The sequence below is a fragment of the Schistocerca nitens genome, chromosome 1, assembly GCF_023898315.1.
Source record: "Schistocerca nitens isolate TAMUIC-IGC-003100 chromosome 1, iqSchNite1.1, whole genome shotgun sequence".
NCBI classification, from domain to species: domain Eukaryota; kingdom Metazoa; phylum Arthropoda; class Insecta; order Orthoptera; family Acrididae; genus Schistocerca; species Schistocerca nitens.
The window spans coordinates 106,139,298-106,159,340 of NC_064614.1; the positions used below are offsets into that span (position 1 = coordinate 106,139,298).

Consider the following 20,043-nt stretch of genomic DNA (forward strand, 5'->3'; position numbering starts at 1 on the left):
GTGTCAATTCCCTCCAGCATTTCTTCAGATATCAGTCAAGTCCATGCCACATCGTGTTGCGGCGGTTCTGCGATTTCGCGGGGGTCCTACACGATATTAGGCAGGCGTACCAACTTCTTTGGATCTTCAGTATATATGTAACAAGTTCGTATTAGGGACGGATGCAGGAGGATGTCGGCATTGTCCTTTTCGAAGAAACCATCCTGCATTTGTGGAAACCGTGGATGAAATTCGGGCGGATGGGGGGGGAGGGGGGGGGGGTTTACTGGCATGATACCCATGCGGCTATTTATATACAATTTTTAATCTTTAGTACTTAATTTTCATAATTTCTTTGCATGTTTTTAATTGATTTAGGTAGGCCGGAGGATATAACTTTTTTTTGGAGTACAGGGAAATATATCAAATTTTACCAAAGGACGATTCTGTATGGAATAAATTTTAAATCCGAAATTCGTAATCAGGTATAGAAGATTGAGATGTAAAAGCATTTATGCATCACTTGTATACAGAAAGCTGATACATAAATTTCAAAGTTAACCAAGCCTGGGTGGGAAATAATAGAAAAACGATGAAAATGTGACTAAGTGTCTTCACTAACGTGCGACAAACCTGGACCTTTACATTATCTCCTAGATAAGAAGAAGTTCTGAGCCACGAATACATTCACGTAGAAGTTGAGTATTAAAATTTTTGCTCGTTACATCGTCCAATTTAGAACTATTTTGTAACATTGCTGGTTCTCGTATTACATCTAAAAATGCAATTACATATCATAAAACTTCGTAACAATAACTTGTAAATCTGTCATGGAGAGTAGCGGTGTTAGTATGGATGCATACGTTAAGAGCTATGGGCACTTCTTCATCTTCGATTTTGTGAAACACATCTTTTCTACTGCAAGACCTTTGGTTTCCATGCTTTTGGAGGAGGTATCATGGACCAATAGAAGGAAAAAATGTCCGGTAAATGTGGCCTCAAAAATGCTCACCTCAGGAGCTATTGGCACTTGCTCATTGTTACTGTAAAACACATCTTTTCTATTGCACAAGTGTTTATACCTCTTAAGGTATGCATTTTAGAGCCCATGTTTATTTGGCACATTTTTTGTTGTTTGGTCCATATTGGCACCTCTGAAAGTCGCCTACTCCTAGAGTCTCAGCAACAACAATACGGTACATCTATTCCACTATCACAGGTATCAGGAAGATTTTCGCTTATAACTTTTTACTCGATCGTTTCTGGACACGGTCCTTTACCTCACATTAACACATTTACCTTCTCCATCAGTCTTGAAAGTTTTTAACATCGTGATGGAATTACCCTATGTACGGCAACTGGCAACTGACGCCGAGGTAAACTTGTAGTTTTAAAGCGTAAGCTGAATACACAGAGGCTTGTGAAATCAAATGAAATTTCTTGAAATGTCCTGTATTATGTAGAAGTAACTTTTTATCCCTAACGCAGGCTCACAAAGCCTTGGACCTACGTTTCTGCGCGAACGTTTCGAGAAAGCATCAGGCACTCAAAATTATGTGTTCCGGTGAGGACAGAATAAGATACGATCGCTTTTAAATGGCCCACAGCGAAAATTACAGCACTTGCTGAGGACAGAATACAGATACAATTATTTTTAAATGGCCCAGCGCGAAAATTACTCCACCTGGTAATCGCGTGTCTTGTATAACGAGTGGAACAAACCCGCCCACTTAACGTAATGGCTCAAATATTTGCGAACAAGTTTGCGAGGTACTCTGGTGTAAATAACGTGACCTTCACAGTGTCTTACGAGAAAATTCAGTTGGCACCGTATCCCTTCTGGCAGCGGGAAAATGGCAGTTGTAGCCCGTATATTTCAAAAATAGCTTTAGCTCCAGTTGTGGAATAAATACGTTGTAATAGATGTAGGCAAAAATAAAGGCGCGATTGTCCAAGATAATTCACATTTTTATCAACTGTAGTAAAACGTTTTGCAATCTTAAATGCCATGACGATTGCCTTTGACCGTAGTGTTTCCCAGTTTTTGTCACAATTTTCTTTGTATAGATAAGCGGTTTCAATATATGTAGGCACCTTATAAGGTAATAAAGTTACCTGTTTTTCCGCTTCCATTTAATTGTTTCTTATTAATGTTTTCGGAAATACCTTTGTTTTCATTTTAGTCTTATAAAATTGACGACAGCTGTAAAGCGGGAACGTATTATCTATTCAAAGGAAATTAAATGTGACGTAGACTTTGAATTCTATGGCTTGTAAAGGGCGGTGTTCAAGTTTGTGCAGCGTTTGGTTGCAAAGATATGTGAAAGGAAGTAAAATTTCTTTTCACAAGTGAAGATTTTTAAACATTGAAAAAAATGTTGCGAACGCATTCTTCTGAATTAGGACAGTGAATTTAGAGACTGAAACTAAGGTCTGATATAAACAAGCAGATGTGAATGGTCTCTATTCTAGAGTATTTATTTATATGTAAATAGTACCAATGAAGGCAAGACACATTGTGTATCTGTCCCAAAAGAATATGTTGGTTCTCAGATCTTCACGTCGATGAATGACGAAGATTTTGAGACTAACTCAGTACAAGAGTTCCCTCTATAACTGACGTTTCGTAATGTATAAAACTTCATATATAGATATGATATCGACATCTGTACTGAATGAAGCGAAATCCATAAAACACAAACGCTTATTTTGGTAAAAACCGGAAATTATGAAGAGCAATGCATGTCATTTCTTGTAAAAGCATAATAAAACACACGACACGTATTCTTGGGGAACCGTCAGAAAAGTAAGTGCTTCCTGTCGGGCTTATATTTTCTCTCGTTGTCTCCAGGAAGCGGCGAGCTAAATGACTTCCATCGAACAAATACAGGAATTCAGTGAAGAACTGTAATTCCGTTGCATGTATAAAGGATAAATCCTCAGTAAAAAGTTTCAAAATTTTACCCTTACAGCTGGTCAAATGTAAAAAACGATAACCATGGCATTAATACGGAGAATTTAGGAGAAATTAGATTAATCGTAACACTATATGTGTAAAAGTAATACAATAAGACGCTGAACTGATAACGTCAACGGTCGCAGGTTCGAATCCTGCCTCGGGCATGGATGTTTGTGATGTCCTTAGGTTAGTCAGGTTTAAGTAGTTCTAAGTTCTAGGGGACTAATGACCACAGCAGTTGAGTCCCATAGTGCTCAGAGCCATTTGAACCATTTTTGATAACGTCAATGCTTGATTTCAGACAGAAATAAGAAAAACTGTAAATGTCAGCTTCACTTCGCATGGCGGAAAGACAGTTTTTCGCACTCCGTCACGTGATTTACCTTTTGGTTTCAACCTGGGGAAGGTTGAGGCGAGCGCGGTCTGTATATATTACACTACTGGCCATTAAAATCGCTACACCACGGAGATGACGTGCTACAGACGCGAAATTTAACCGACAGGCAGAAGATGCTGTGATATGCAAATGATTAGCTTTTCAGAGCATTCACACAAGGTTGGCGCTGGTGGCGACACCTACAACATCCTGACATGAGGAAAGTTTCCAACCGATTTCTCATACACAAACAGCAGTTGACCGGCGTTGCCTGGTGTAACGTTGTTGTGATGCCTCGTGTAAGGAGGAGAAATGCGTACCATCACGTTTCCGACTTTGATAAAGGTCGGATTGTAGCCTATCGCGATTGCGGTTTATCGTATCGCGACATTGCTGCTCGAGTTGGTCGAGATCCAATGACTGTTAGCAGAATATGGAATCGGTGGGTTCAGGAGGGTAATACGGAACGTCGTGCTAGATCCCAACGGCCTCGTATCACTAGCAGTCGAGATGACAGGCATCTTATCCGCATGGCTGTAACGGATCGTGCAGCCACGTCTCGAACCCTGAACCAACAGATGGAGACGTTTGCAAGACAACAACCATCAGCACGAACAGTTCGACGACGTTTGTAGCAGCATCGACAATCAGCTCGGAGACCATGCCTGCGGTTACCCTTGACGCTGCATCACAGACAGGAGCGCCTGCGATGGTGCATTCAACGACGAACCTGGGTACACGAATGGCAAAACGTCATTTTTTCGGATGAATCCAGGTTCTGTTTACAGCATCATGATGTTCGCATCCGTGTTTGGCGACATCGCGGTGAACGCACATTGGAAGCGTGCATTCGTTATCGCCATACTGGCGAATCACCCGGCGTGATGGTATGGGGTGCCATTGGTTACACGTCTCGGTCACCTCTTGTTCGCATTGACGGCACTTTGGACAGTGGACGTTACATTTCAGATGTGTTAGGACCCGTGGCTCTACCCTTCCTTCGATCCCTGCGAAACCATACATTTCTGCAGGATAATGCACGACCGCATGTTGCAGGTCCTGTACGGGCCTTTCTTGATACAGAAATGTTCGACTGCTGCCCTGGCCAGCACATTCCTCAAATCTCTCACCAATTGAAAGCGTCTGGTCAATGGTGGCCAAGCAACTGGCTCGTCACAATACGCTGGTCACTACTCTTGATGAACTGTGGTATCGTGTTGAAGCTGCATCTGCAGGTGTTCCTGTACCCGCCATCCAAGCTCTGTTTGACTCAATGCCCAGGCGTATCAAGGCCGTTATTACGGCCAGAGGTGGTTGTTCTGGGTACTGATTTGTCAGGATCTATGCTCGAATATTGCGTGAAATTTAATCACATGTCAGTTCTAGTATAATACTGGGTGATCAAAAAGTCAGAACAAATTTGAAAACGTAATAAACCATGGAATAATGTAGATAGAGAGGTAAAAATTGACACACGTGCTTGGAATGGCATGGGGTTTTATTAGGAAAAAAAACAAAGTTCACAAAATGTCCGACAGATGGCGCTGGACAGCAGGTAACTGCTACCGTGACAGGTGAGAGGTACGCCGATATGTTAGAGAATCGCATCATCCCCAGCCTGGCTGATAAACACCTGCTGGAACGTACGATGTTTATGCAGGATGGCACTTCACCCCATATTGCTAGATGCGTGAAAGATCCCTTGCGCGCGTCGTTTGGTGATGATCGTGTGCTCACCCGCTACTTTCGTCATGCTTGGCCTCCCAGGTCCCCAGACCTCAGTCCGTGCGACTATTGGCTTTGGGGTTACCTGAAGTCGCAAGTGTATCGTGATCGACCGACATCTCTAGGGATGCTGAAAGACAACATCCGACGCCAATGCCTTACCATAACTCCGGACATGCTTTACAGTGCTGTTCACAACATTATTCCTCGACTACAGCTATGGTTGAGGAATGATGGTGGACATATTGAGCATTTCCTGTAAAGAACATCACCTTTGCTTTGTCTTACTTTGTTATGCTAATTATTGCTATTCTTATCAGATGAAGCGCCACCTGTCGGACATTTTTTGAACTTTTGTATTTTTTTGGTTCTAATAAAACCCCATGTCATTCCAAGCATGTGTGTCAATTTGTACCTCTCTATCTACATTATTCTGTCATTTATTCTGTTTTCAAATTTATACTGACTTTTTGATCACCCTGTATATTTGTCCAATGAATACCCGTTTATCATCTGCATTTCTTTTTGGTGTAACAAATTAAGTGTACCTATGTCTCTGTCTGATAAAATGTAGAAGTGCTACGTCGTTTTCTTTTGTCCCATCTAGCGGCGTGCTGCGCTCATGAAACGTGGGGATTTCAGTGTATACCACGACTACGGACTTGTATCTTCAAATAGACAAAAAATTAAATACGTCACTTTATTTTTTCGATGTGATAAGAAAAACTTTTTCCTTCGCATTTAGATACCAAGTTCACCTGTCTTGTCCAAATCAAACGACCTCATTTCCCATAGAGATTCAAGTTAGATCTGAGGCAGCACAATGTTCTTTAGCGGCAATAGACCGCAGCATACGGAAGAGTAGATTGTATCGCTGTAATCATTAATTAATGTTTACACCGTCTGCAGTAAGGTATTTTATGGCTACGCGTGCTGTATTTTCCAGTGCTAGGAAGTCGCGTCACGGAGCGCTTGTTGGAGGATCAGCGGCTGCGCACTGCAAACAGATCGTGGTGCGTGGGGGAGGGTTCGCGGCACGCCTGATAAGCGACTGACGGATGCCGGCACGACTCACGCTGCCACGCGCACGCACAAAAACCACGCATCGCGACGCAGTGCGTGCTCCGCCGTACAACCGGCCGCTAAGCAGTGTCCCCCCTCCATCTTGCGAACGACTTCTCGCTTTATCACCGCTAGTATTTACACTGTGGGGAAGGCTGCTCTGTGTGTGTGTGCGTATGTGTGTGTGTGTGTGAGAGAGAGAGAGAGAGCGAGAGAGATAGTGAGGGGGGGGGGGGGTATACTTCAGTTACGAGCGTTTAAGAACGAGGTCATGAACACGACTGCCTGCAAGCCGACTGGACGGCTACGACACGATAAGCGTTGACGTACCGCGACGTATGCGTGCATTATCGAAGTCGAGCACCTCGAAGAGAATGTGTCGTTTCTTAACATACCTCCGGTTCCCGCTCTGGAAAGATCGATCGACAAAGGACATGAACAATCAGTCACGTCATCGTTTACGATGGGCACTTGACCGGCTGCTGAATGTGAATTTGTAAGGGACAGTCTCTAGAAAAAGCCTGAATAACCACTTTCTGCAGCATAAACAGCTGCGAGACGTGCATGAAGAGGGTCAATGAGGTTCTGGAAGGTAGGGACAGGGATGTGGAGCCGTGCCATCTCATGTGTCGTGGCCAGCTGCGCTAAATTTCTCGATTGAAGGTGGTCTCGATTGAGTTTAAATCCGGGGAATTTGGTGGAAGGAGAGAACGGTAAACAAGGGATGTACTCCTGCATATTAAAAACTGAGATTTGCAATAATTTTATGAATAACCGAAGCGAAAGGACATTCTTGACGAAGCGTCACATGTGGGTTTGGCCGGCCGGGATGGCCGAGCTGTTCTAGGCGCTACAGTGTGGAACCATGCGACCGCTACGGTCGCATTTCGAATCCTGCCTCGGGCATGGATGTGTGTGCTGTCCTTAGGTTAGTTAGGTTGAAGTAGTTCTAAGTTCTAGGGGACTGATGACCTCGGAAGTTAAGTCCCATAGTGCTCAGAGCAATTTGAACCATTTTTTTTTTGTTGTGTTTTAAAATAGGAGTATTGTCATTTCTGTAACTACAAAATATTTTCGTTTTACAGGCGATTACCAGGAGGCTACGTGAAGCAACCACAGACCGAGCCGGCTGAGTACCTGATCGCTAACTGCGTAAGTGAAGAAGGTTATTATTGTTCCCCGATAAACGCGCTAGTATTGTCTCGGGAGATTTTGTGTATTGTAAAAACTTGTGCTCTCTGATTTTTCTATTAACATAAATGGTTATTATAATGTTTGATGCGATCTTACTGAGATGTTTAGGATGTATGTTGATTTTAATTAAAGTTAAAGTCAATCGACATTTGGCAGTGTTATTTTCTGTTTAGTTCAATATTTCGTAGAATAATTTCGAGGAGGGATTTGTTTACATTTTCTCCTGTTTAGAAGTTAGCAGAAGGCTTGTGGATTATTTTGATTGGGAGAGCACATTTACAAAAAGAGTTTAATTATATTGTTACGCGAAGGCAAGGTTTTACTATTGAAAAATTTTCATACTCATTCCTTGGCAATCTGAGGAAGTCATTTAATTTCCAGAATGAGATTTTCACTCTCCAGCGGAGTGTGCGCTGACATGAAACTTCCTGGCAGATTAAAACTGTGTGCCGGACCGACACTCGAACTCGGCACCTTTGCCTTTCGCGGGCAAGTGCTGTACCAACTGCGCTACCCAAGCACGGCTCACGCCCCCTCCTCTCACCTTTACTTCTGCCAGTACTGCTTGGGTAGCTCTGTTGGTAGAGCACTTGCCCGCGAAAGGCAAAGGTCCTGACTTCGAGTCTCGGTCCAGCACACAGTTTTAATCTGCCAGGAGGTGTCATTTAATTTCATTGACGACAGCATATGTAGAAGAAATTAATTACTGTTGTTATTCCTCCACATCTCTCACAGTCTTTTCCCTGTCAATTTAGAAGAGATATTACACTTTCCAGTCAATTAGTGTGACCACCTATTGGAAGCCTGAATAACCGCCTTTTGCAGTGCGAACCTGCGCGAGAAATGCAGGAAGACAGTCAGTGAGGTTCTGGAAGGACCAACTGGGATGCGGAGCCATGCCAGCTCCGATGCCGTGGTCAACTGTGCTATGTTTCTCGGTTGAAGATCCATAATGCGGAAAGCCCAATCGTGGTAATCCCGCTGATTCTCGATTGGGTTTAAATCCGGGGAGTCTCGTGGTCAGGAGAATACGGTAAACTAATGACCACACACGTACAGTGCTAATTCTGTGACACGTTTCATTGTCCTGCTGATATAGGCCATCGTGCTAAGGAAAAACATACTCCTTGTAGGTGTGGACGTGTCCCCCCGGATAGATGCGTACTCTTGTTGATACGTTGTGTCTTCCAGAATGACGATATCATTCAGGGAATGCCACGAAAGCATTCCTCAGACCATTACGCTCCCTCCTCAAGCATGGACGCCTCCGATGATTGTGCAGGACGTTTGCCACCTGTCCGATACGTAATTCATCTGAAAAGACCATCTGTCGCCACTCGGTGGACGCCCAGTCAGGGTACTGGAGTGCACATTCCAGTCTTCATCGGCGATGAACGGCAGTCAGTATGGGCGTCTGAACCAGGCGACTGCTGTGGAAGCCCATAAGTAGCAACGTTCGCTGAACGGTCGTTGAGGAGTCTCTGTTGGTAGCCCGTTGGTTTATCTGGGTGGTCAGTTGCTCATCAGCTACATGTCTATTCGCCCGTACACGTCTCTGCATCCGTCGTCCACACCTTTCATCTGTGACCCATGGTTTTGGACAGCCCCATTTTGCCACGCACGGTGTACTGTAACTACGGCGGCACGCAACTGTTTGCAAACTTAACCACTTCGGAAACGCTCCCACCATTGTCCCGAAACCCAATGGTGATTCCTTTTTGGCCGTGTGCTGTCTGTGATTGGTTAGTTCACGTCGAACATACGGGGTAGTCACTATAACGTGACTGGACCGTGTATATCGAAACAGAGCATCGGGCATCAGTGACGACGAAGATGACTGTTTATGCCGTTTACGGTCCTTTGACTATTAGCTTTACTTAAAAGTCACCATAACTGTTTATTTCCATACATACTGTATTCGAACTCGTATAGCAAATTTGTTAACAATTCTTTTTTCTTTGTTTATTGCCTAGTTAAAGTTTAAACAGAGTTATAACTTTCTGTTGTGGCTGTTTAGTAGTTTTTCGAGTGTCGCTTGCATTCGCGCCACCCAAGTCAAATGTATTCCAATTCTTGAAGCAGATTCGATTCTATATCGAGCACTACGGTATATCGACAAATTCTGAGCGAGTCCGAATGCGTGTATCGTTCGCCTAGCCCTAAATATGATATGTAGGGTGTCAGTAACGTAGGGACTTTTAAGCCAGGTTCCTTAAAAGAGGCAGTATAGCTGTACAGAATCGTGTAGTCAGACTCATGTTTCGTTCCGAGCGTTACTGGTTGGGATCGAGGCTACTGAGATAGGGAACCGCTGCAGAAATAACTGGCCTGTTTTTTTCGGAACATTCTGGGGTGTTCTGAGAACGCCAAACAGAGGCGTGACATTGATCGCATTACCCTTCTACTCGGAACGAAAGGTCAGACACAAGACTGAAGGCCTATCTTGCACATCATTAACAGTCCATGAAGGCGTGAAATGGTGCTCTTAACCTTTAACCCAGTTCACCCGAGCGGCTGTCAGCAAGCGACTACAAGGAAAGCAATACGGCAGAGAGAGGCCAGAGGGCATTTGGGGGCTGTCGGGAATGAGTGCGTCATCACCCTATTTCCTGGACGTGGCTTACCAATTTCTCACAGTCGATATTTCGTGTCTGAGAACGTTGACTGATTCGACCGAAGAAAACAGATGCAATTACTGCTGGGTTCATTTTTCGTTTTATTTGGCTTTATGACGGGAGGATTGCATATCCAGCACTTTTACACAGTTTTAATGATGCCCCAAAAGGGTGAAACGCGTCATTGATATTAAATAATTTCGTAATCAAGACTGTCTTTTATGTCCATCTTTTCCCGTATGGTTGCGGGACCTCGGCTGTTCATTATAGAATGTCAAATCAAACACCTTTCAGTTGTCTAAATTTTCAAATTATTTTATTGGGCTATCAGTTTCGGCATCTTCATGCCCCCTGACCGACGTGTAGGAAGATGCCCACGCTGGTCCTGTCAAAATTGGGGCCAGCATTCAATTCAAGACTGTATTGTTTCTGAAATAAAACGAAACGATTTTTATTTCGCCAACTGTCATCCGAAATCTGTACGATTGCATTGTGACAGCGCAAGCACTGGCGTAGTAATTTGTAAAGATCGGCCGTTTTCAACCACTGTCATTTGTCGGCGGAATCCACTGATGTTGGTACAACTGCTACCGCTTTCGAAGCGAGTATTATCCGTACCTCCACCCTGACGTTCGTTTCAGTTAAACATCTCACAGTCGTTGGTCTTCAACATGCCTCAGTCATACGTTATTTTCTGCTTTGAACAGCGCCAAACCAAGTTCCCGCCTACTTCGGTTGTCCTCGTGTATACGACTAACGTCATAGTGGCCACGTGGCTTACCGCGGACGTTCCCTTTACATTTCTTGTCGCGCCTGTACACAACTAATACACAAGGCGCACGAACTCCGCTCTACGCAAAGTAGAGTCTTACTAACAAGGGAACCTCCCCATCGCAACCCCCTCAGATCTAGTTATAAGTTGGCACAGTGGATAGGCCTTGAAACACTGAACACAGATCAATCGAGAAAACAGGAAGAAGTTGTGTGGAACTATGAAAAAATAAGCAAAATATACAAACTGAGTAGTCCATGCGCAACATAGGCAACATCTATGAGGAAGTGAGCTCAGTAGCGCCGTGGTCCCGTGGTTAGCGTGAGCAGCTGCCGAACGAGAGGTCCTTGGTTCAAGTCTTCCCTCGAGTGAAGAGTTTACTTTCTTCATTTTCGTGAAGTTATGATCTGTCCGTTCGTTCATTGACGTCTCTGTTCACTGTAATAAGTTTAGTGTCTGTGTTTTGCGACCGCACCGCAAAACCGTGCGATTAGCAGACGAAAGGACGTGCCTCTCCAATGGGAACCGAAAACATTTGGTCGCAAGGTCATAGGTCAACCGATTCCTCCACAGGAAAACATGTCTGATATATCCTATACGACACTGGTGAAGGCATGTGCGTCACATGACAGGAATATGTTGTCGACTCATCTAACTCGTACACTTGGCGAATGTGTAAAAAGATTCCTCTACCTTGCCCGATTTAGGTTTTCTTGTGCATGTGAAAATCACTCCCAACAAAGTGATGAAAACATAAGAGTTTGTCACATAAACTGCAACAAGTGAATGCAACAGTTTCACAGTCGCACAGTTTTTCCTGTGCTCTGTCAAAACATATGTTTTTAACGTTTTCAAATTTTTCCGTGTGTAGACCGTCAAATCCTGCATATGTCCAAGCAAATCTGAACATGTCCTGGAATTTTGGAGAGCGAAGTTGATTATGTGTGAGTGCCTGAACTTTGATAATTGTCTGAAAATAAAAAATTAAATTTTTCACTCGAGGGAAGACTTGTACCAAGGACCTCTCCTTCCGCAGCTGTTCACGCGAACCACGGGACCACGGCGCTCCTGAGCTCAGAGTCTCATTGATGTTGCCTATCTTGGGCATAGACTACTCAGTCTGTATATTTTGCTTATTTTTTCTTAGTTCCACTCAACTTCTTCCTGTTTTCTCGATTGATCTGTGTTCAGTTTTTCAAGGCCTATCCACTGTGCCAACTTATAACTAAATCTGAGGGGGGTGCGATGGGGAGGTTCCCTTGTAAGGGTGATTGTTGAAGTGGTTGTCCACTGAGGTGGACGAGGACTTTCCGAATGCAGATAGACCGTGATTCATTGAGAGTGTTTTCGGTGGACAAGAGCTCTTGAGGTGCAAGTAAAGTAATGAGCAGGTTGTTTCCAGGAATACCGGGCGCATATTTGAATAGACACAGTTTTCACTCATCCCTTCACACACCGACTTTGGTTGTGTACAAGGAGATAAAATGCTGTGTATAATGCAGTAAAATGGTGCTATGTATGAGAGTCCGTCAAATGAAAACCGAATACTCGCCAGATCGGGACTGTGGAATGGTTCCATTCAAAAGTAATCACCACTCGCATTATGACACGCATGTCTTTCTTCACGTCACGAAAGATGTGAAAACCACACTGTGAGCGATCCGGGTTGTACGGAGGATGTTGCTGTGTTTCCCAACCAAATCATCTTCGCCGGCCGAAGTGGCCGTGCGGTTAAAGGCGCTGCAGTCTGGAACCGCAAGACCGCTATGGTCGCAGGTTCGAATCCTGCCTCGGGCATGGATGTTTGTGATCTCCTTAGGTTAGTTAGGTTTAACTAGTTCTAAGTTCTAGGGGACTAATGACCTCAGAAGTTGAGTCCCATAGTGCTCAGAGCCATTTGAACCAAATCATCTTCGTCCGATTGACAGTGTTGCGACGGGCGTTATCGTGCAACGTGATGATTCCGTCGGCCAGCAAGCTCTGGGCGTTTTGACTTTATGGTCCCGTCGTAGTTTCTGCAGTGTCTTCATAGCCCGTTGATCGTGGTTCCACGCTCGTGGAACTCGACGAGCACAGGGCTCCTGCTATCAAAGAAGAAGGTCATTATGACCCCGCGCTGTGCCACCATTTCGAGTCCGAGGGCAAATGGCAAAGCCAGCAGTGGAAACATCCCACATCTCAGCCGCCAAAGAAATCAAAAGGTGTTCACACACTTTCCGGTAAGGTCATGATGACCGTCTTCGTCGACTGCAGGAGCACTCTGCTCCCCGAGTACCTCGAGCGTGAAACCACAATCAATGCGCAGCGCTATGAAGGCACTTTGCAGAAACTGTAGTCTACCATAAAGTGAGAACGCCCTGGAATACAGGGCTATTACAAATGATTGAAGCGATTTCATAAATTCACTGTAGCTCCATTCATTGACATATGGTCACGACACACTACAGATACGTAGAAAAACTCATAAAGTTTTGTTCGGCTGAAGCCGCACTTCAGGTTTCTGCCGCCAGAGCGCTCGACAGCGCAGTGAGACAAAATGGCGACAGGAGCCGAGAAAGCGTATGTCGTGCTTGAAATGCACACACATCAGTCAGTCATAACAGTGCAACGACACTTCAGGACGAAGTTCAACAAAGATCCACCAACTGCTAACTCCATTCGGCGATGGTATGCGCAGTTTAAAGCTTCTGGATGCCTCTGTAAGGGGAAATCAACGGGTCGGCCTGCAGTGAGCGAAGAAACGGTTGAACGCGTGCGGGCAAGTTTCACGCGTAGCCCGCGGAAGTCGACGAATAAAGCAAGCAGGGAGCTAAACGTACCACAGCCGACGGTTTGGAAAATCTTACGGAAAAGGCTAAAGCAGAAGCCTTACCGTTTACAATTGCTACAAGCTCTGACACCCGATGACAAAGTCAAACGCTTTGAATTTTCGGCGCGGTTGCAACAGCTCATGGAAGAGGATGCGTTCAGTCCGAAACTTGTTTTCAGTGATGAAGCAACATTTTTTCTTAATGGTGAAGTGAACAGACACAATCTGCGAATCTGGGCGGTAGAGAATCCTCACGCATTCGTGCAGCTAATTCGCAATTCACCAAAAGTTAACGTGTTTTGTGCAATCTCACGGTTTAAAGTTTACAGCCCCTTTTTCTTCTGCGAAAAAAACGTTACAGGACGCGTGTATCTGTACATGCTGGAAAATTGGCTATTGCCACAACTGGAGACCGACAGCGCCGACTTCATCTTTCAACAGGATGGTGCTCCACCGCACTTCCATCATGATGTTCAGCATTTCTTAAACAGGAGATTGGAAAACCGATGGATCGGTCGTGGTGGAGATCATGATCAGCAATTCATGTCATGGCCTCCACGCTCTCCTGACTTAACCCCATGCGATTTCTTTCTGTGGGGTTATGTGAAAGATTCAGTGTTTAAACCTCATCTACCAAGAAACGTGCCAGAACTGCGAGCTCGCATCAACGATGCTTTCGAACTCATTGATGGGGACATGCTGCGCCGAGTGTGGGAGGAACTTGATTATCGGCTTGATGTCTGCCGAATCACTAAAGGGGCACATGTCGAACATTTGTGAATGCCTAAAAAAACTTTTTGAGTTTTTGTATGTGTGTGCAAAGCATTGTGAAAATATCTCAAATAACAAAGTTATTGTAGAGCTGTGAAATCGCTTCAATCATTTGTAATAACCCTGTACTTTCTGACGGAATCTTCCCGTCGCACGATAGCGTCCGCCACCACACTGCAATCGGAGGAAGGCTACGCTTTGTTGGGGAACACTACAACATCTTCCGTGTAGCCCGAATCTTATGTGATTTTCACATCTTCGGCGACCTCGAGAAAGGCTTGCGTTGACGTCGGTTTCCGTCTGCGAGAAAGTGCAAGAGCATGTGCGGTTGTGGATCTGTCAGCGGCCACCCGCGTTCTACGAAACAGGTATTCATCGTCTCGTCTCCAAGTAGGATAAATGTCTTAAGGCGTGTGGAGCTTACTTTTGAATGGAACCGTTGTGGTGGGTCTGACTGCCCGTCATACTTCCGTTAAGCACGAAAAGTAAGGAAGTGCAGCAGCCAGAAGAGTGCATAGTAAACAATGAACCGCAGCTCCCAGGATTACCGGCGTCGTATTTTTTAAACTCGAGCCGCTCCCTTCAGAAATGTCCATACAATAAGAAGCTCTTGTGTTTCGGACGACTTCTCTCATTCATAGCGAGAAATTATCGTTAGCGATTTTCTTTCTTCTCCGTGCTGGTGTGCCCGGCAGGCTCGCAGACGGCGGGTCTGGGAGGGCATTTGCACATAATGCAAAACGCCGCCGGCGTATCCTTGGGCAGCCCCTATGGGGGCGGTTCGATGCCAGCGGGCTGCCTGCATGTTTGCTGCGCTGTGGTGTGGCGACACACGACCTCAACCCAGCACGAGTGACAACGTCATTTCCCTATCCTTCTGTGTCACTTTGACTGCGCAGGATCCCATATATACTAGACGCGAATAAAGCAAAAAGCGTGAAAAAAGTGCATGTTGCATGCCATTCAGACCACGATAGGTTGCAGACCTTCCAGCATCACTGCCTGTAAGGGGCTCCCGTTACTGATATTTGGTATTTACTATTAAAAACAGTAGTGATTCTCCAGCAGAAAGAGGTTCCTACTCAGTGGTCTGAAGATGACCACAGTAGAGGTCGAAAGCGGTCACCTCAATAAATAAATCGTGATCAAGACTGTTTTTAATAGTAAATACTTATAACTCATTGAACACTGCTACTCTCATAATGTATTCAAAAGTAATTGATATTTGGTACTTTAGTGAATGTTCATAGACTACTGTATTAGTGAGATTAGCTACAGTGATGAGTCAAGATTTTATGACCACCTGCATAAGGGGCTCCGGAACGCCCTATACTTGCAATGTTAAAATAACGCTTATAAATTACATCTTTCCTCACAAAGTATTTGAGGTAGGAAGTTGAACTTTTTACAGATTATTTATTGGAATATGGGCTACAACTTAACACAGGGATTTTACAAAATTTTAGTTCAGTTATTAAAGATGATTTTTTTTCAATTGTAATGAAAATTCACAACATTTTTTTGCAATTTTTTATTTATATATTCAAAAATATACAGTTTTTTGGAAAAAGGCTTGTGTTAAATTATGCAGAAGGTACTGTGTAACATTTACTGAAAGTTTGAAACAAATATGTTTGGAAGATCCTTAGAAAACATGTAATTAGTATGAGAAAATAAAAGTTTTGGGAATCGAGCGACAAAGATTGGATTAACTTTTTAGTGCATTCCAGGTCCATAGGATGGATTATCTTCATCCTCTGCAAACTCCTCCTCCAGCTTCCTCTTGTTCCTCCTCCTGTTTACTCTTGCTTGTATTTCTAGACTCTTTACAGCCCTGTCTGCAGCCCGAAGGCGTTCCTTGTCTAAAGCAAGCATCGCTCGTACCATGTTAGAACCTATCTTCATTCCCATATTTCTAAATACCTTGCACCTTACAATGTTGCCATCATTGAAAGTCGCAACAGCATCATACACACCAAAGTGAAGTGTTTCTATTCCAACAAATACAGTCTTGGGGATTCTCGACCATATAACACTATTTACACTTTCATTGGGGTTTTGAGTTTTTCCGTGAATACACTTTTTCAACAGTTCAGGTGCTGCTAAGTCTCTGAAAATAGGTTTTATCACCTCCATTATTGCATGAGGCAGACTATGCTTATGAGTGTACACTTCACCAGTTAGCGATCCTTTGTTATATTAACACCAACTGTCTTCTTCTTTGGGACACAAGCTATGTTGGGGATTTTCATCGTCTTTATTGTTTACAGTAATAACACATACCTTTGGCTTTCCAACATTTCTCCTTTTCTTAAAAGCCTTCAGAGGATTTCTAATAACTTTACTTTTACTCATTATTATACTTCAACAAAACAGAGACTCAAGAAACAGAATTAATTACGAATATTTTCGAGATAACGACAGAGTAAATAAACATGAAACAATCGACAATCACACCAGCGATATATATTGAACCATCACAGGTTAGCCACAACACATACTTCATCTCACATCACTAAAATGTACCTGATGAACACGGACGTTAATAATAACACCATTTGACAGCAGTAAAACAGCGCCACAGTGGGTCACGCCCATGTAGAACACATTTCAAAAAAAATTTAAAAATAGTTGTAGTCTTCGGAATTGAATAAATTATATATCTATTAAAAGGTAATAGTCTGCAGATTCAGAAAACGCAAAAAAGTAAAAATTGAACTTTTCATGATTTTGAGCCTTTCCGGAGCCCCTTAATAGCTTCTTTGTTCGTCTTTGAAACGAAATACGTAACTGATAGCGCTTATCAGGAATCCGACAGTTTCTTGGTAGGTTTGTGGGGGTATGTGGCATTAGACATCTACGCACAGGTGATGTAACACGCGTAAACAACGGGCCGCTGGTTTGTGTACGCGGTGATGGCGCCCGGTCGCGACCCAGGTGGGTTCCATAGGATTTACATCAGGAGAATTTGGTCGCCGGGACATTATCGTCCAGCTCCTCAAACTACTGTAGCACGATTGTGTCTCCAAGACACAGACAATTAAACTGCTGAAAGATAACGTCGCCGTCGAGAAAGACATTTAGCACGAAGGGATGCAGGTGATTCGCAGCTGCCAGCGTCTCCTCGATTACTACCACAGGTCCCACGCAAGCGCAGGAGAATTTCTCCCATAGCATAATACTGCTCCCACCAGCCTGCGTCCGTGGCGCGCTGCACGTTTCGAGCCGCCGTTCACCTCGATGACGGCGTTTTGTGGAGTCGACCATCGACCTAGTGGAGCAAAAAAATCAATTCACCCGAAGAGCCGACACCTTTCCTTTGATCGACGGTCGAATCCGGATGGTCCTGTGACCACTGGAATCGTAACTGACGAAGTCGTTGGTCAAGATGCGAACACGTAGGTGCGGTCTGCTGCGGAGCTCCATGTTCAACAGTATACAGTACTATGGACAAACACTTGTGCGTGCACCAGCATTATTCTCTTTGGAGAAAGACGCTACAGATAACTATCTATCCTACCAGAGCAGACAAGCGTCCAAACCCCACGCTCCGTGAAGAATCGTGGGCGCCTAGTGGTAGTTTCACTGTCCTCCTACCTCTTTCCGCAGATGCTCACGACAGTAGCACGTGAACATTCGACCAGCTTCGCCATTTTCGAGATACTCATACAGAGGTTGTCCGTAATAATAGTCCGCCCTTTATAAAAGTCGCCTATCTCAATGGATTTCCCCATTTGTAGCCCATATCTTCGCTAGAGTGATCCCCTATCCGTGTCTGCTCCGCTTACATACTGTTCTTACAGCGTTACGTGCTTGTAACACCAGCGGGCGGCATCCAATGTCGCGATGGGCAGTGGTCATATTATTTTGGCTTATCAGTGTATGTTTGTTCCATAGAGCTATAGTAAGGAGATCCTCAAGGATGACGTAAAACAAAAACAAAAATTCTGCCTGTTTACACATCTCTGTATTTGAATATGCCTATACCAGTTTTTTTTAGCGCTTCAGTCTATCTGAACATTTACAGCGAACTGCCAGTCTTTGCACCACATTGGAATCTTACAAGGCCTAACTGGATATTTGTGCGACTTCTTCAGATAGTACTGCAAAATGTTTTTAAAACTGCGTAACATGCATCCTAACGTTAGAGCGTCCGATTGTTCAATGAATCAGATACGCAGGCCTAAAAGCCTCGTCAATTTCGACAAACACGTAAGCGTTCCTAGGGAGTAACTTAATCTTACGAGTTACTATCATCTGTTGGGCAACTGCCCTACCCCGTGGAACACCTTCGGCGCCAGAGGGAGCTGTGGATGCGTCGGCGGCTCCGTTCTTCCACGCCGATGCACTTTGCGGTTGGCGGGCGCCGAGGTGGGCTCGCTTTGCATAATTCGTCGGACACATCTGCTGACAAGAAGTTAAACTGTAGGTTTTGTGTTTCCATGCAAAAAGAAAGGAGGAGAAGGTGATTGCATCCGAATTGCGGCTTCAGGGCCTCCTCGAAACTACCCGATCCCAGATTGGTGAGCTTTTGTTTTCCCTTCCCAGTATTTTTTTTCTGTCCGTGGCTTACGCGGCACCAATACGACGCACTGGTTGAGTGGTTTCTTCCAGCTATGGATCGGCTTTTTGGAAGCTCAGAAAAGTCGGTAATTCTCGTGGGAATTGAATATGAAAGACAGGGAAATCTCAGGGAAACCTGAAAAGCTCTGCGTGAATTCTGTTCGTTAACGGAAATGAATGTACGTGCGCTTGGCAATGCGTCACATAGCTCTGATTTAGTCATATGCAAAAAATTAAAGATGTATTTTTCATTTAAATACTATAAATACGGATCTGTAATTGAATGCGCATGTTTTGATGATCAGAAATGAATATTCAGGCTTCGGTTCTTTCTAACTAATTTCAGTATGTGACCTTGTTACAGATTCATGCAACGAGACATTATGCATATTGTTCTGTACTGACTTTATACGACGTTTAACGAGCCTGAATTATAAAACAATACAGATGTAATACCTAATATTAGACCTCACTTTGTAAATGAACTTTATTATTATTGTTATCTTTTGAATTTGGCCAGTTCAGGAAATGTTGACGTATGACATCATAATCTTTCCCCTTTTTTCGCTTCCCAATAATTCTTCATACTTGCTTTCTGTTGTTCTTTCGTCATTCCATGTCCCTCCTCTCTTTTTGTGTTTTCTTCTACAAACCCTTGACTTTTCCCTGAATTGATGTGTGTTTTCTATGTCTGCTCTAGATCTTTCTTAAGTTCTACCAAACATGAAATTTGAGTTTTTTAATGTTTGTCGAAGAAGATGGGTTTCTTTGTCAGCCTCTTGTTATACATTCTTTCTAAGTCGCCATAGAAAGTAATCCTCCACTTCCTCATTTTTTCCGTGATATTCTCGGTTTTTTCATACACCTCCTTGTTGCAAATCCCATTTTCATACTTTTAACCCAGAATTTTTCGAATTATTCTTCTGTCTTTCTTTCTTCTCCAAATTATTTTACTGTTTGGCTGCGCTTATGTCCAGTCATTCTAGGCAAAAAGATAGTTCGTTTTAATAACCACATTTTAATGCCTCGATTTTGTATTAATAGGTAAGGATTTTTATTGTATGTGTTCTTTGTTAATTGGAATGCCCTCTTAATTTTCTGGCTCTTTTTATCAAATGGTTCAAATGGCTCTGAGCACTATGGGACTTAACATCTGAGGTCATCAGTCCCCTAGAACTTAGAACTACTTAAACCTAACCAACCTAAGGACATCACACA

General features: G+C 43.8%; 1 protein-coding gene across 1 annotated transcript in view; it reads left to right on the forward strand.

The window, feature by feature from the left end:
* LOC126241918 (uncharacterized) overlaps positions 1–20,043 on the forward strand; it is a 453,558-nt gene that overhangs the window by 108,838 nt on the left and 324,677 nt on the right. The window contains exon 2 of the mRNA XM_049948047.1: positions 7,187–7,253. The gene's annotated coding sequence lies outside the window, so the exon portion shown is untranslated. The remainder of the gene's footprint in view (positions 1–7,186; positions 7,254–20,043) is intronic.